The sequence below is a fragment of the Rattus rattus genome, chromosome 1 (assembly GCF_011064425.1).
Source record: "Rattus rattus isolate New Zealand chromosome 1, Rrattus_CSIRO_v1, whole genome shotgun sequence".
Classification (NCBI taxonomy): domain Eukaryota; kingdom Metazoa; phylum Chordata; class Mammalia; order Rodentia; family Muridae; genus Rattus; species Rattus rattus.
The window spans coordinates 123,543,205-123,559,405 of NC_046154.1; positions in this window are offsets into that span (position 1 = coordinate 123,543,205).

Genomic DNA, 16,201 nt, shown 5'->3' on the forward strand with positions numbered 1-16,201 from the left:
AGAGGAATATTTTTGTTTAGTTTCTAGCAAAGAAAAACCCAACACTGAGTGGATTCACAACTGTATTCCACCAAACACCAATGATTATCCAACTATTTATAAAATACAAAAAGAAATAATACTTACCAAATTCATTCTGTTATAAAGTCAGCACTACTCTGATATCAAAACTGAATGAAAAACACAAGAAAAGAAAGAAAACCGTAAACTAATTCTTACAATAAAAATAAATGCAAAATTCTCAATAAAATTCTTGCAAACCAAACTCAAGAATAGTTTAAGAAGCTTTTACATCATGATGTACTTGGTTTTATTCCAGAGATGCAAAATTGGTTCAACTTACACTAACTGATAAATGCGAGTCTGCTCATGGAAAGACTTAAGAACAAACACCACACGGTATTATCGATTGATGCAGAAAAAGCCCTCAACCAAGTTCAATATTCTCTCATGATTAAAAGCCCTGAAGGAAATAGAAAAAGAAGACCACCTTAGTGTACAAACTCATAGCTAGCATTATATCCGGTGAAGGGAAACTGAGATCACTTCCTCTAACATCTAAAACAAGAGAGCTCACCCTTTCTTCTCTCCTTCAACACAGTGTCTGAAGTCCTGGCCAGAACGGTAGGACAAAAGAAAAATAAAAAGCAAGTAAATAGGAAAGGATAAACTCAAAGTATCCTTACTTGCAGATATCACACTCCTAAATTTTATTGACTACACAAAAAAAAAACTCTTAGATCCAATAAATGCTTTCCACAAATTATCAGGATAGAAAAATCAATATGCAAAGCTGCCAGCTTTTCTATGAACCTATAATACATTTGCTAAGAAATAAAATAAGGGGAAATGCTTTTTGCAATTGTTTCAAAAAGCACTTATGGAGCTGGAGAGATGGGTCAGAGGTTAAGGGCACTGGCTGATCTTTCGGAGGACTCAGGTTTGATTCCCAGCAACCACATGGCAACTCACAACCATCTATAACTCCAGTTCCAGGGGGATCTGGTGCCCTCCTCTTGCCTCCTTGGGTACCAGTTACACATATGGTGCACAGAACTAAAAACTGGACTACCACATGACCCAGCTATACCACTCAGGTATAAGCCAAAATGACTCTAAACCAATATGCAACATAGATACCTGTGTCCATATTTATAACTGCATTATTCACAATAGCAAGGAGATAGAACCAGCTTTGATGTGTATCTATACATGAACAGATAAGAAAAGGTGATATACATGCACTATGGGGATCGCTGTGTCTGTCGCTGTTTCTGTCTGTATGTCTGTCTGTGTGTGTGTCTCTGTGTATGTGTGTGTGTGTGTGTGTGTGTATGTGTGTGTTGTACGTGCAAATGTGTGTGTGGGTTCTTGCACCTATGCCCCATACACAGAGGCCAGAGAAGGGTGTTTGGTGTCCTCTATAATTCTCTCTTATTCCTTTGAGGCAGTGCCTCTCGCTGAGTCTGGAACATATGGTTTTCAACTAGACTGGTAGCCAGCATAACCCAATGATATATGCCTCTCTCTCTCTCTCTCTCTCTCTCTCTCTCTCTCTCTCTCTCTCTCTGTGTGTGTGTGTGTGTGTGTGTGTGTGTGTGTGTACATGCGTGTGCATGTTATTTTAATAGGGTTATTTGATTCTCTGGAGTCTAACTTCTTGAATTCTTTGTATATATTGGGTATTAGCCCTCTATCGGATGTAGAATTGGTGAAAATCTTTTCCCAATCCGTTGGTTGCTGTTTTGTCCTAATAACAATGTCCTCTGCCTTACAGAAACTTTGCAATTTTATGAAGTCCCATTTGTTGATTCTTGATCTTAAGCCATTGGTGTTCTGTTCAGGAAAATTTCCCCAGTGCCTTATGTTCAAGGCTCTTCCCCACTTTTTCTTCTATTAGTTTGAGTGTATCTGGTTTTATGTGGAGGTCCTTGATCCACTTGGACTTGAGCTTTGTACAGGGTGATAAGAATGGATTGATTTGCATTCTTCTACATGCTTACCTACAGTTGAACCAGCATCATTTGCTGAAAATGCTACCTTTTTTCCACAGGATGGTTTTAGCTCCTTTGTCAAAGGAGCTGGATCATCAATTCTATTTCATTGACCTACATGCCTGTCTCTGTATCAATACCATATACAGTTTTTATCACTATTGCTCTGTAATACTGCTTGAGGTCATGGATAGTGATTCCCCCAGAAGTTCTTTTATTGTTGGGGATAATTTTCACTATCCTGCGTTTTTTGTTATTCCAAATGAATTTGCAAATTGCTCTTTCTAACTCTATGAAAAATTGAGTTGGAATTTTGATGGAGATTGCATTGAATCTGTAGATTGCTTTTGGCAAGATGACCATTTTTACAATATTAATCCTGCCAATCCATGAGCATGGGAGATCTTTCCATCTTCTGAGATCTTCTTCGATTTCTTTTTTCAGAGTCTTGAAGTTCTTGTCATGCAGATCTTTTGCTTGCTTGGTTAGAGTCACACCAAGGTATTTTATATTATTTATGACTATTGTGAAAGTCTGGTTTCCTTAATTTCTTTCTCATCCTGTTTGTCCTTTGAGTAGAGAAAGGCTACTGATTTGTTTGAGTTAATTTTATGTCCAGTCTCTCAAATTCAAGATATTCTTTCATTGTATATTGGGTATGTAAATTCATTTAGGGCTGATGACTTGACTATCAGGGGTATCATCCCTGGATAAAACTAATTCTCCCTTCTCATTTATTGTCTAAAGGTCTTCACCAAGGGAAGATATCAATGTTTGCATATTAACTGGTATATTATTAAGCAGGTCTGTTTTAGGTAACTACATTGTTGGGATTTCATGGCTACAACTTCAGTGCCATGTCTAAAAGATACTTTCCAGCAGGAGGTATCCTGGTTTTCTGACTCTTACAATCTTTTACCACCACATCTATGACATTCCCCAAGTCTTAGGTATATAGCTTGTTTTATAGATGTACTAACGGGAACTGAGCACCCCATGCTAATTTATTCTCTGCATTTTGACTAGAGCATCTGCTGTTGTGAGAAGGAGGAAGAGGAAGAGGAGGAGAGAGAAGTTATTTCTTTGATAAGGGATAGGAGTGACATTTGTCTTTGGCTATAAGATTAAGTGTTTAGAATACAGTTAGACATTAAATGGGTTTGGGAAATGGTAGTAATAAGTTCTCTCCAAAGATGACACTGTAAAACTTGCTAACATGGGAGAAGGAAATCTCCTAAGGACTCGACCCTATACATAAGCATACAGGAAGCTAAGGAGCACTGAGAGCAGGAAAAATGGTCTTTCCCAGGGAAGGGCACATTTGATTATCCAATAACAAATAGTCAACTCCTGAAACATACAAGTAACATTATATAAACTGATCAGGTGGCATTTCTGTACTTAGGAACACACACACACACACACACACACACACACACACACACTTTTAAAACAACAACAGGAAAAAAGAGGCAATGAACTTGAAAGAAAATAAGGGGATTTGTGGGAACAAGTAAAGGAAAGGGGGAAATAATGCAAATTGTATTATAATTTAAAAAATAGGCTATGTATATGAGCAGAAAGTTCTCAAAAGAAGAAATAAAATGACTAGAAAATATCTGTCAAAATATTCAACATTCCTACCAATTAGGAAAATTCTAATATTGAGATCCATCTTATGCCAGACAGAATGGCTAAGTGTCAGGGTCAAGCCTCGACACAGGATCAGAGTTCTCAACTGGAAGCAGGGATATCTGGAAAGAACATAATAAATAAACACAGATCACTTTTCTTATACAAACTATCAGGCAATTTTTCAAGGCTTTAAGTTCTCTCTTCCCTCCTCTCTCTCTTTCTCTCTCTCTCCCACACACACACACACACACACACACACACACACACACACACACACACACACACTTCCCTCACACTCTCTCTCACATTCTCTCCACTCACTCTCTACCCATCTCACGCACACCTCATGTGCACCTCACTCTCCCTCCACTCTCTCTCCTTTCTCTTGCCCCAGTCTTTTATTGTCACTCCAAGAGCAGGTAGAAAACAAGACATTGCATAATCATTGCCAAATCAAATTCAAAAGAATAACCACATCCCACAAAGAATTAAGAATTACAATCGTTCCCCAAAGTTTCAAGCTTCCGCTATTCCCAGACCTGTGGCCAAAATAATAATAATTGCAGTGTTAAGTAGTTATCACTATTTAAACATTAACTTTTGACTTATTATACTTCAGAGCTCCGAGATCAGCTACTTGCATTTTCCTGTGAAATTTCCAGTGATAAATGACATGGGCAAAGCTGCCAGGCAATGGTCAGAAAGAATCAAGTTAACCCTAAACTCATCAGTTCACTCGCTTTCTGCTTCTGCACGTGACACACGATGACTCACCTAAGAGTCCCAGTGTTGTGACGTAGTTTTACTAGTATATAATTTTATGTATTCTATACTTGCTTATCCAGGAACCACTCTTAAATGTTGTGTAAACAATGTGCAGTTGTTACATTGTTTCCAAGATGAGAGCACACAGCATGCAACTGGGCCATTAGGGCTGTGCTGTGCTGTGTCCCTTTGCCTCAATTTTTAATTGTTTAAGAATCATTGCACCAAGGAATATTTAATTTCATAGAATTCACTAGAGCAGGAGAAAGAAGTAGGAAATTCAGATATAATAGAATAAGTATGCACACCAAGGCCAACTGAAAAGCAGTCACAAGCAAATGAAATCTACATAGCCATTGTCCAAAGCTAAGGTTAAGGGAAACAGGAACAGTTGTTTTTTTTTTCACAAAGAGCTTCCTTGGGTTACTAAGATGTTTCCATGCTGGCCTGCTGCTGGCAGTCACTGTCATGGTATGCAGTCCTCAGCAGCTAAGATCAAAAAAAAAAAACAAAAAACAAAAAACAAAAACCAAAACAACAACAACTCTCAACAAATTCTAGCAAAGATTTAAGGAAAGGGGTCAGCCCCTGGTAGGTTTGACCATGTTCCAGTGAGTGGCCACACATCCAGGAGTATATGGGCAGCACAAACTGGACATGATGTGTTTTAGGTCACAGGAAGAAGACACAGAATTTAGTCTACAGGGAAGTGAGGTGTAGATCTAGGAGGAACTGGGAGCAGATAATCAAAACATGTTGTATAAAATTCTCAAAACACTCCAAAGAACAGTAACTGACAAGCAGATGTAAATTCCAAAACTCTTTACAATGTGTTCCCTCATTTTAGGGGTGAAAAAATGGGGTTTTGAGTGAAGAGGGAAAGTCCACATTCTGAGTCCTAGATCAGAGGGGAAGAGTACAATGTAGATAGAAAAGGCAGGCATGAAACTAGGGTAAATTGTAAAGTGTAAATTGTTCCATTCCCCTTTGCTCTAGTTTTTGACAGAGCATAGGATTTAGGAGAAAAAGAAAAGACCTTTGGCCATAGGCGTTGAGAAATAAATCCCATGTTACTAGAAAAGTCACACTGCTGTGACTTCTACCATGCCAAATCAATTGTCACAGAGCAGGCTGTAAGAATATTGTTTATCTAGGATAAGTTTACCTAGGGGTGAACACTTCCTCGTAGGGCTCAGTTAGAAATCGTGATGAGGTCATTGACAAATAGAAGAGAATCAGATAGTTCAATTACCATGAAAGGTTACCCTTTGTGTACTCTAATGAATTTTTATTTTTAAAATTAGTAAAATCCAAAGACAAAAGTATTTATTAAGGTTATTTTTCTTGGGCTAATTCCTATGCTGTGACAAAATGGCAGAGAAGTAGGGTCCTGCCTCCAGTTCAGCAGCAAGAACAGAAAGCTGGTCTACAGAATCAGCCACACCCATGGGAAACAGACATCATTTCTTTCTTCTTTGATACTTTCCTTTACTGAGAAGTTAGTAGAATGATTGACATTCCTGACACTGTCCTAAGCCCTGGACTGAGCTATGGCCTCCAATGAAGTGCACCAATGGCACAACTTGACAGAGGATGAGGATAAGTTGCTCTTTGTTCTGAGCCTTGAGCATATGTGTGTAGGGTGGGGATGGGGGGACAAAGACAGACAGAGATACATAGGGAGGGACAGTGAAGGAGAGAGACAGAGAGAGAGATGGAGAGAGGAACAGAGAGACAGACAGACACACACACACACACACACAGAGATAGGAAGACAGAGAGAGTATTTCTCCTCAGCCTCAACATTTGCTGAGATAAGTAGGGGCAGAAAGGGTAGGAGGTGGGGAGGCGATAACTTATAGGGGGTGTGACTGCAGCAGAGCCATCTAGACACTATCCTATTAGTTTGGTAGACTAGGAGGGTCAAGAGTAAGTGAGAGAATTGAGGGGAACCTGTGAAGTCCAGGCAGAAAACTGAGGAGATGTACTGAAATAGAACTAAAGGCCTATAGGTCCTGTGGTCTGACGAGGAACTGGAGTCTGACCACTGATTGGGAGGAGTTTGAGGACCCCTAAACTGGTATGTTTTCTAGGAAATTCTCTATTAGCATCTGACTACTATGTTAAAACCATATTGACGTTGCTCCCAAGACATTGATTCCTAAGAGTGTGATCCACCCCTCTCCATGTTGCCCTAAGCAGAAAAATCGCCACTGGTGGATGAGAAACTTCAGATGAGGAGTCAACTAGTCCAAAGACTGCTACTAAGAGGCTGGCTGGTCTGAACTGGATGATTCCTTGTCTCTCAAAGCAGGATTAGAGCCAGTCTCAGAATAGAGGGGGAATTGTGAAAGATAAAGACAGCAAGAAAGGACATTAATGACAGGAGCCTAGCATATCTGTCCTCTGAGAGGCTCCACCCAGCAGCTCACTGAAACAGATGCAGAGACTCACAATCAAACATTGGATGGAGCTTGATTGAGGGCTCCAAAGGGCATAGGAACTCCAGGAAGATCAATAGAGTCAACTAACCTGGTCTCTTGTGGGCTCTCAGAAACCGAATCACTAACTGAAGAGCCTACACAGGCTGGAATGAGCCCCCCTCACGCACATATGAGGCAGATGTGCAGCTCAGTCTTCATGTGGGTCCCACAACAACTGGAGCAGGGGCTATCCCTAAAGCTGTAGCCTGTCTGTGACATATGTTCCCCAACCAGGTTGCCTTGTCTGGCCTCAATGGGAGAGGGTATGCCTAATCCTACAGAGACTTGATGTGCCAGAGTGGCAGGGGGGAGGGGGAGTATTGAGGGTGGAGGCTCAAACCTCTCTGAGGAAAAGGAAAAGGGGGGATGGGAAGAGGGACTGTGTGAGGAGAAACAGGGAGAGTGGCAATGGGTTAGGTGGTTATATGGAAGAGTTTGGGAAAAGGATAGGAAAGGGAGAAGGGTTGTAATTATAACCCCAAAGTAAAAAATACAATAAAAGAAAAAGACAGAAAGAATGAAGGCCCAAGGGAGAGGTATACACGTGTGACTGACTGGTAAGGAAAGATTGCCCTAGATGCCCAGTTCTATGGTAGGGCACAGAGGACAATGCCTACACAGCTCACAATAGAACCTGAGGACAGTTATTTTATTGCACCTTTCTGACCTAGGAACTGCATTGGGAAACAGTTTGCCATGAATGAACTGAAGGTGGCCACGGCCCTGACCCTGCTCCGCTTTGAGCTGCTGCCAGATCCCACCAGGATCCCAATCCCCATACCAAGACTTGTGTTGAAGTCCAAGAATGGGATCTACCTGCGTCTCAAAAAGCTCCAATAATCTTCACAGCACAAGACAGCTCCAACAGCATGCTGTCTGCCATTTGTCTTTCTGTCACTCACTCTTGTCCCCACCCCATCTGCTCACATCTCATTCTTTCTTCTCACCTTGTTCACCTCCACCCACCTTCTGCTGTGCTTCCGGTCTCCTTGTCTGTCAGTCTTTCTATCTCAACTTCTGGAATTTCTACCAGCTTTTCTCTCTACCTGGCCCCTACCTGACTTCATGTTTGACCTTTGACCTCAATGATCTCCCTAAATTACACCCTGCCGTCTCTTCTACATATTCCCTTCCATTCTATTGTTTGTCTATGCTTAAATTGAGCTTTATACCAATGTCATAATTAATTACAATAGAAGTATGTGCCCTACAGTTCTATATATCAGGTGTTTTTCATGATTTCATTAGAATAAAGCTCAGGTCATTGCAGTACCATTGCCCTTGGTTATTTCTGTGCCTCTTTTACCTTTTCCATCACCTATAGCTGCATTCCTAGGTTGCAAGAGCCTGTCTAAGCCTTAAAATCCAACACTGTCTTTAAGCATCTCTTATTCTGTCTCTAGGTCATCTCTCCATCTTGTCAATATGTATGTTTATTTTGTGCCTAAAGTGGTAATACTGGTCATGTTCTTGGTTCTGTCAAGATTAGGATATGCATATCTGAAAGAGTCATTGTTCCAGCAACCTAACACAGTCCTTCTCTGACTGTCACCTCATCTATCTATATAAATCTCACCTTCAAATTCTCAGCCTACCAGCTTATGTTTTAAGAGTCTTGCCATCTTGTCTCTCCTCTGCAATAAAGTTCATAAGGTGGTGTGTTGTTCCTATACTATTTGAAGGACAGGGAGGGAATAGAGAAAGACTAATGGGAAGAGAGACATTAGGAGGCTAGGAACGAAGGTGACATATGCTCTGTGTGATTATGTATCCTCTCCAGACAGGTTATATGGATTCTATATGTTCCAGGAGGCCTCACCCATGTGACATTTGATAACTATACTCACACAATTGTGATGTTCCTGTGTACCTGATCTTAGACAACAGGCTTTTGTCTGAGAGCTCAGAGAAAGAAACACACTTCTTAAGGAAAAATAATCAGAACCCCAGGCTATTAGGGGATCAATGTCACTCACATATGATTCTTCAGAAGTACACCACGTCAGAGCCTCTTTGGGGATGAGCAAGAAAGGCTTCAGAAGGTTTGGTCAGTCACATAAGCCTCAGGAACCTTGTTCTTCACAATAGAAGATAGTGTAGCTTAGCCATGCCACGGGGCAGCTTGCCTCACACTAGTGTTTGAAGGCTTGGTGAATGCAGCTGCTCAGAAGGGCAAACAGGACTTGCTACTGGAAGATCCCAAGCAGATCCTCTTGTTAATCCCTTGCTCCCTTCCTCTCTCTCTCTCTCTCTCAACTCTGAAAGAGAAAGGACCTCATCAATCCTGCCCATTGCTGGTTACTGCCTGAATGTTGGGGCTCACAACCCTGGGCAGTGTTGCCTACACATAACCCATGCGTTTGTAATAAGTGCCCTGGGATGTTGCCTCTGCTTCTAACACCTCACTTGATTTGGACTTGCTTCCCTTGTTACTTGTAAACACAATTTTTTTGTTTTTCAAATTTACTTACATGTCAGAATCTTGGATATCATAAACTGAGCTTCCTGAGGCCTTCTGTTTAGGATTGATATCATTTTCTCCTTCTCCGAGTAGGTTTCACCCCACTTTTACTACTTTTAGGCAGTATGTTTCTCCAAGTTCCTTGGCTTTTCAGGTAGATAGATTAGTTCACCCATGTTCTGAGAAGGGATAGAGACGGTCAGATTGAGCATCGGTACTTGGCCTGCAGAATAAGGCAGAAACATAGGTTAAGAATGCACAGGATATTGGCAGTTACTTTGGCGTCATATGATGAAGTTCACAGCGACCACACTCAGAACAGCCAAGGCATCTCACCTTCATTATCACCTAGACCTGGGAGTGCAAAACGGAGCTGAACCACACAAAAGCAAGTGTCAGTATTCAAGCCCAAGATGAATGGGACAGGTAGTAACCCGACATTGACCCAAGAAATGGAGAAGATGATAGAGAGAAAGCAGTGTTTACCTATAACGAAGGGTGACCTGGGCCCTATGTTTTATATACACAGAGAAACTAAAACTAGACTGGAGAATTAAGTAGCCCACATCACAGCAGAGGATATGCTCATGATGGAAAACGAGAACATATAGGAAAGTCCTATGCTCAATAACAAAACTGTATAACCTATGCAACGTCAGGCATAAAACTTTAACAGAAACTTCATCATAAAAAGTGTGGATATGAACAATGGATATGCAAGAACTTATGCTCCACTGGATGTAGGCATCAGAAAATGAGAATTAAAAGTGCAGTAGATAACCCTTTGAGTGATGTCATAATGTATTTAGGGGAAATAAAAAATGTTAGACAAAATGTGGTTACGTTGGAGCTCTTTTGTGTTACAGGTAAGGCTAAATTGATATGCCACTTGGAATCCAAGACAGCAGTTCCTCTGAAATCTATAGAACATTGGGCAGTAACTTGACTCCCATGTAATTGCCCAAAGGAACTAAAAGCTGGTGCTAAAGTGAAGACTTGAGAATTAATATTTGTTGCAGTATTACTTGCAAAGGATGTAAGATAGAATTTAAAGCAAAGTATCTATCAACATGAAAAATGATGCCCATAATATATATAAAATATATATACATATAGTAGAGTAATATATACCAATTACATATTACATATACCTATGTATGCCGACTATATATGATGGTGATGCCTAAAGAGATATTAGAGAGAACGAGCCGCTTTACTTGCAAAAATTTTAGAACTTTGTAAGAAGTCACTTCAACCTAAGTAGTCTGTCACCTTTCTGTTCTTACATGAAAGTTGTTACTAAGGACTGCTGTCTGCTGTACCACAAAACACCAAGAGCTGTATTCAGATCCCCATGAAGAACAGGCTGTGTAAACCTATAAGGAAATGTGCTTTCACTGTGTTTAGCTTCTGTTTTAAGGAAGCAGGGATTGGAACTATTGATCCAGGACTCATAGAATTTATGTAAATTTTAAATTTTCTAAAAATATTATTAATAATGCGTAAAGCTCTGATGGGGGTAACATTAGTCAACAAAAGACTGGGTCCAGGCTCTCTGGTTGGGAGAAGGGTAAAGCATGAGAGGAGAGAAGTAAAAAGGATGATTAAAGATGAGAAGGCAAAAGAAAGATAAGGAAGAAAGAAGGAAGGATAACAAGGAAGAATGATGAGAACCTTCAGGGAACAGAGAGAGTACCTGAACTGACAGTTTGCATTGACTATTGACTCCGAGTCATTATTGAATCAGCGCCATTCCCACTCCAGCCTTTCTCAGGACCCTACTGAAGCTGAGCCTGACCTGGCCACTTGTTCATTCTCCCTCATCCCCGTCATCCTCTTACCCTTCCCTCACTCTCATTCTCCCACACCACCTACCTCTTCTGCCTGCTTAAGCCTTACAACCCACAGTATTCTCCCTGGTTACTTTTATTTTACCTATGTTTGGTTATCCCTACTTCCTGAATGAGTCCCCCAACTCTCCCTTCCTACTTTCCTGACTTCCAAAAAATAATCTTCACTGAGCAAGTGAGACCTAAAGAGGTGCTGCTACAGGGCTGAGAGATGGCTCAGCGGTTAAGAGCACTGACTGCTCTCCAGAGGTCCTGAGTTCAATTCCCAGCAACCACATGGTGGCTCACAACCATCTGTAAAGAGATCTGATGCCCTCTTCTGGTGTGTCTGAAGACAGCTACAGTGTACTCATATATAAAATAAATGAATAAATCTTAAAAAAAAAAAGAGGTGCTGCTACAATCTACATATAAAAGTCCGTGACATTTGTTCTTCTAGGCCTTGTTCACTCCTCAGGACATCTATTTTTAAGATCTACACATTTCTCTGCACATTTCATTTTTCTTCACAATTGGATAAGATTTCATTATGTGTGTACCATGCCTGATTACTCATTCATCAGTAGGAAACAGCCACAGAGCAAGGGGAGAGGTTAGCGGCAGAGAAGGGATAGCTGCATGTCCCCTCTGTTCTTGATTTTGCCAGAACCCAGGACTCAGAGAAGAAAGAAAACGGGGGCTCTGTGATGATTAACATTATCACAGCTGCCGTAGAGGGTGAAGAAGGGGAATGTTGGAGGTAACACTGAGATGGCGGGAGGCTCAGGTTAGGAGTGGAAGAGCTGCCTTCTGAAGAATTCTCTCTCAAATGTTTTTATGTCTTCCTGTCTGAAGTCTGAAAGTCGGAAATTCTCTGAAGTAAAACAATCTCTCTTCTTTTAAAGTGAACGTAAGGACTCCAGGGACAAAACTATTGCCACCTCTATCTTCTTAGATATCATCTTCATAAACTGTTGGGACCCATCTTGAGCACTGGCTGGTAGGAGAACCAGTAACCTTTGAAACCTTGTTTATTCTGTTTTTGCCTTACTCATCCTGGCTGGACAGTTCATTCTTCCCGGATGGCCCTAACATGCATCTTTCTCAGAATTTACCAACTTTGAACTCAAGAAATAATTCTGAAATTAATTAATGGCTAAGCTCATGATGGATATTTAAAAAATGTACAATTAAATATCTCACCCAGATAAAAAAGTCACTGAGGCAAGGAGAGGGTAAATTGCGAACTCCTTGTATAGTGAGGCTGATCTGGACCTTGAACCTTCTGAGTGGACTAACTCCTTCTCCAGAAGCCATGGATCATGACAGAAAGTGGTCGACACCAGTACCAGGGAAAATGTTACATACATATACATATATGTGTGTGTGTGCATGTGTGTGCATGTGTGTGTGTGCATGTGTGTGTGTGCGTGTGTGTGTGCATGTGTGTGTGCGTGTGTGTGCGTGTGTGTATCCAATGAAAACTCAGTCTCTCAATGACTAAGTTCAGCTGGACACACCAACTCATTCTTTTTTCACCCCTGAAGTCATGGCAACAAACAAACAACTACAGCTATTAGGCATTGGTAAAATTAGAATATGAATCCCTTTCTAGAGTCTAGGATTGTCAGAGAGCTTTGGCTCTTTTTTTTAAGATTTTTTCATTTATTTTATGTATAATAGTACACTGTAGCTATCTTCAGATGCACCAGAAGAGAGCATTGGATCCCATTACCGAGGTTGTGAGCCACCATGTGGTTGCTGGGAATTGAACTCAGGACCTCCGTAAGAGCCGTCAGTGCTCTCAACCACTGAGCCCTCTCTCCAGCTTTGGCTCTTTTTCCTTTATCATCTCCTTTTATTATCTGCCTGAGCCTGTTTGTGATTGTGAAACAGGGACTGACACTTGGTTGGCCTCAGTCTCCTCCCACCTCATTGGTATTTTCCATAAATTCTTTTTTAAAAAAATTCCTGAGATTAAATCTTGATGATAACTCTCCTTCTTCTATATGGAAACTATTATTTCTCTCTTTGTCTCTGTGTCTGTTTCTCCTCTCTCTGTGTCTCTGTCTCTCTGTCTCTGTCTCTCTGTCTCTCTCTGTCTTTGTCTCTGTGTGTGTATGTATGTGTGTCCCTCTCTCCCCCTTCCTCTCCTTTAAATTCATTAGAAAAATTAAAAAATAATAAAAATATTCTCAAAAGCTCTAAAGTTCATCCTCTGTGGCCTATAAATTTTATTCCTCAAATTTGAGAGACAAGAATGCAAACATCACTGGCTTGAGTTGGTTTGGTGACCTTCACGTTTCTGGAACCATATCTCATAAGGAAGGTCCCATCATCTGCAGAGACACCCTAGTAACCCCGTATTATACACATGAGTGTTCCCAGTGTCAGCTGCTAAAGCTTTACAAGGTCTCAGACACGATAGAGAAAAGTAAGACAGACACAAGATTTTTTTTCACACATAGAGTGTGGTGAGTGCAAGGGGAAATGAGAGGATTTGAAAACACCCAGAAAAGTTAAAAACAAAAAAAGTCCATTTGAGGAGACAGTAAGATGACTCGGTAGTTGAGTCCTACTGCTCTTAAAGAGGAGACCCATAACTCTAGCTCCAGAGTGTCTGGTACGGACACTCACATGAGCCTGCCCACCCGTACACACTCTTATGCTTATACATATAACCAATAAATAAATAAACGATGAAGTCTGTTGAGAGGAAGAAAATCAAGTCACAGGACTCTTGATTTCTCTCTCCATTTGTGGCCTTCATCACAACCCATGATTATGGCCAAACCCAGAGGTATGAAACCCTTGGGAAGAGAAGAGGTCTCCTACTTTTTGTTTGTTTATTTGTTTGTTTTTTCTTTTTTTCGGAGCTGGGGACCAAACCCCAGGCCTTGCGCTTGCTAGGCAAGCGCTCTACCACTGAGCTAAATCCCCAACTCCTAGTTTCCTACTTTCTAATCTAGGAATTCTGCTCCTTATGTATTGGGAAGGGGCTTGACTCTCATCCATTCTGGTCTGCATGCTCTCTGTGCAGGTGTTTGACCCTTTTAGATTTGCACCAGCTGTCCCCCAGCACACTCATGCCTTCCTACCCTTCTCAGCAGGAGCAAGGTAAAGAAAATGGGTTAGGGAACATGACTGGCATATGTCAGTATTTGATATTTCCAATCACTTAGGGCTTTCTGGTGCCCATTTACATGACTGTTGGCTTCTGTGTTTAGATGGGGGTATGCCTGCCTGTTCCAAAAAGAAAGAAGGTATTTTAGTACACAGCTCAGAGATTTTAACCCACTTCTCAGTGGCCACTGAAAACTCTGTGTAGCAATTAGTATATTTTCTTATTTCCCCAATTTTTGAATGTCACTGCACACTACAATGAATGATTGCTTTTATACATATATTTATAAAACACATATAAAATATATGTATTTAATATTGCAATCTGATATGCTAAGTAAAGTGCTATATTTCAATATATTGAAATTACAGATACTTTGCTGATTCTTCTGTTAATATCATATCTGTGAAAATTCACAGATCATTGTAGGTTGGACACCAGGGACAATCATCTCACATATTTGTGGCTTTTAGCTTCACCAAAATTGCATTGGGTATAAAAATTTTGGCAATTTGTATAACAATTTTCCTGTTTGAAAAATTATGCATGAGGGAAGGGACTTAGCAAGTGGGTTTGCTTGGTCTGCCTAGGAATGTGGTAGCACACAGGAATGAAGACATTAAACTGCTCCTGAGGAAATCCTCTGCATAGTGCTGACATGAACTGCTGAGCGAGCAAAGGGCTGCTGTGAAAATCCACAGTCTACAGGACTCACCCTGGCCAAAACCCTGTCATTAATGGGTACAAAGTATGTTCTTCTGATACAGTAATTCTGAAGCTAAATCAGCTTCCATAGAGTAGATTAGATACATGCTACTACACTGGAAGAAATATTTTTAGGATAAAGTTTACCTAGGGCTAAGAATTTCATCTTAACCAGCTTTAAAAAGATAGTATTAATAAATTAACAAGACCATGAGACAGCTGCTGGATGGCAGGAGGCTATCTTTCTGGAGTAAGGCTAGGCAGCTATGAATGCTGGTAGTTTGACTGAAGGAAAGTCCCTCTCATTCTCTAAATGAAGAACACCAAGATGATGTTTGTCTTATTCACTAATATTTAAATTTCATCCTGGAATTATTTGTATTTAATAACTCCCAGGAACATGATCCATCCTTTCTTATATTGTCTGGAATAGGGGATCCAGAGGAGATCCAGAAATGACTAGTGGAAGGAATTGGCTAACCATTAAGTCATTAAAAGACTCATGTGCTAGGACTCTATGCCCTGCAGTGCTGACACTATTCAAATGACATCCCACGTGTCTGAGAGCAGAACTAGGGTCAGAGCTAGTCCCAGAAGAGTGAAAGGCTTTGTCAAAAATCAGGAGTCGCTCTCTGCTCCCAAAACCCGCGGGAGAGAGACCTCACCGCCTGGTCAGGTGGGCACTCCTGAGGCTGCAGAGCGGAAGAGACCACCAACACTGCCCACCCCTGCCCACATCCCTGGCCCAAGAGGAAACTGTATAAGGCCTCTGGGCTCCCGTGGGAGAGGGTCCAGGAGAGGCAGGAGCCCTGCCTGAAACACCACCGGAACCTGAAGGAAACAGACCAGATAAACAGTTCTCTGCACAAAAATCCCGGGGGAGGGAGAGCTAAACCTTCAGAGAGGCAGACACGCCTGCGAAACCAGAAGAGGCTGCTCTCTGCACACATTACTGATTCCAGAGGAAAACACCGGAGGCCATCTGGAACCCTGGTGCACAGAGCTCCGGAGAAGCGGGCGTAGATCTTCCCATTGCTGCCACCAGAAGGGGCCATGGGCAGCAGCAAGCCTCAGCAGACTTGAGCCTTTCGGGACCCACAGGTGGACCAACTTTTCTGCTGCAAGTGACCTGCCTGGTGAACTCAAGACACAGGCCCACAGGAAGCTGAAGACCTGTAGAGGAGCAAAACACACACACGAAAGCA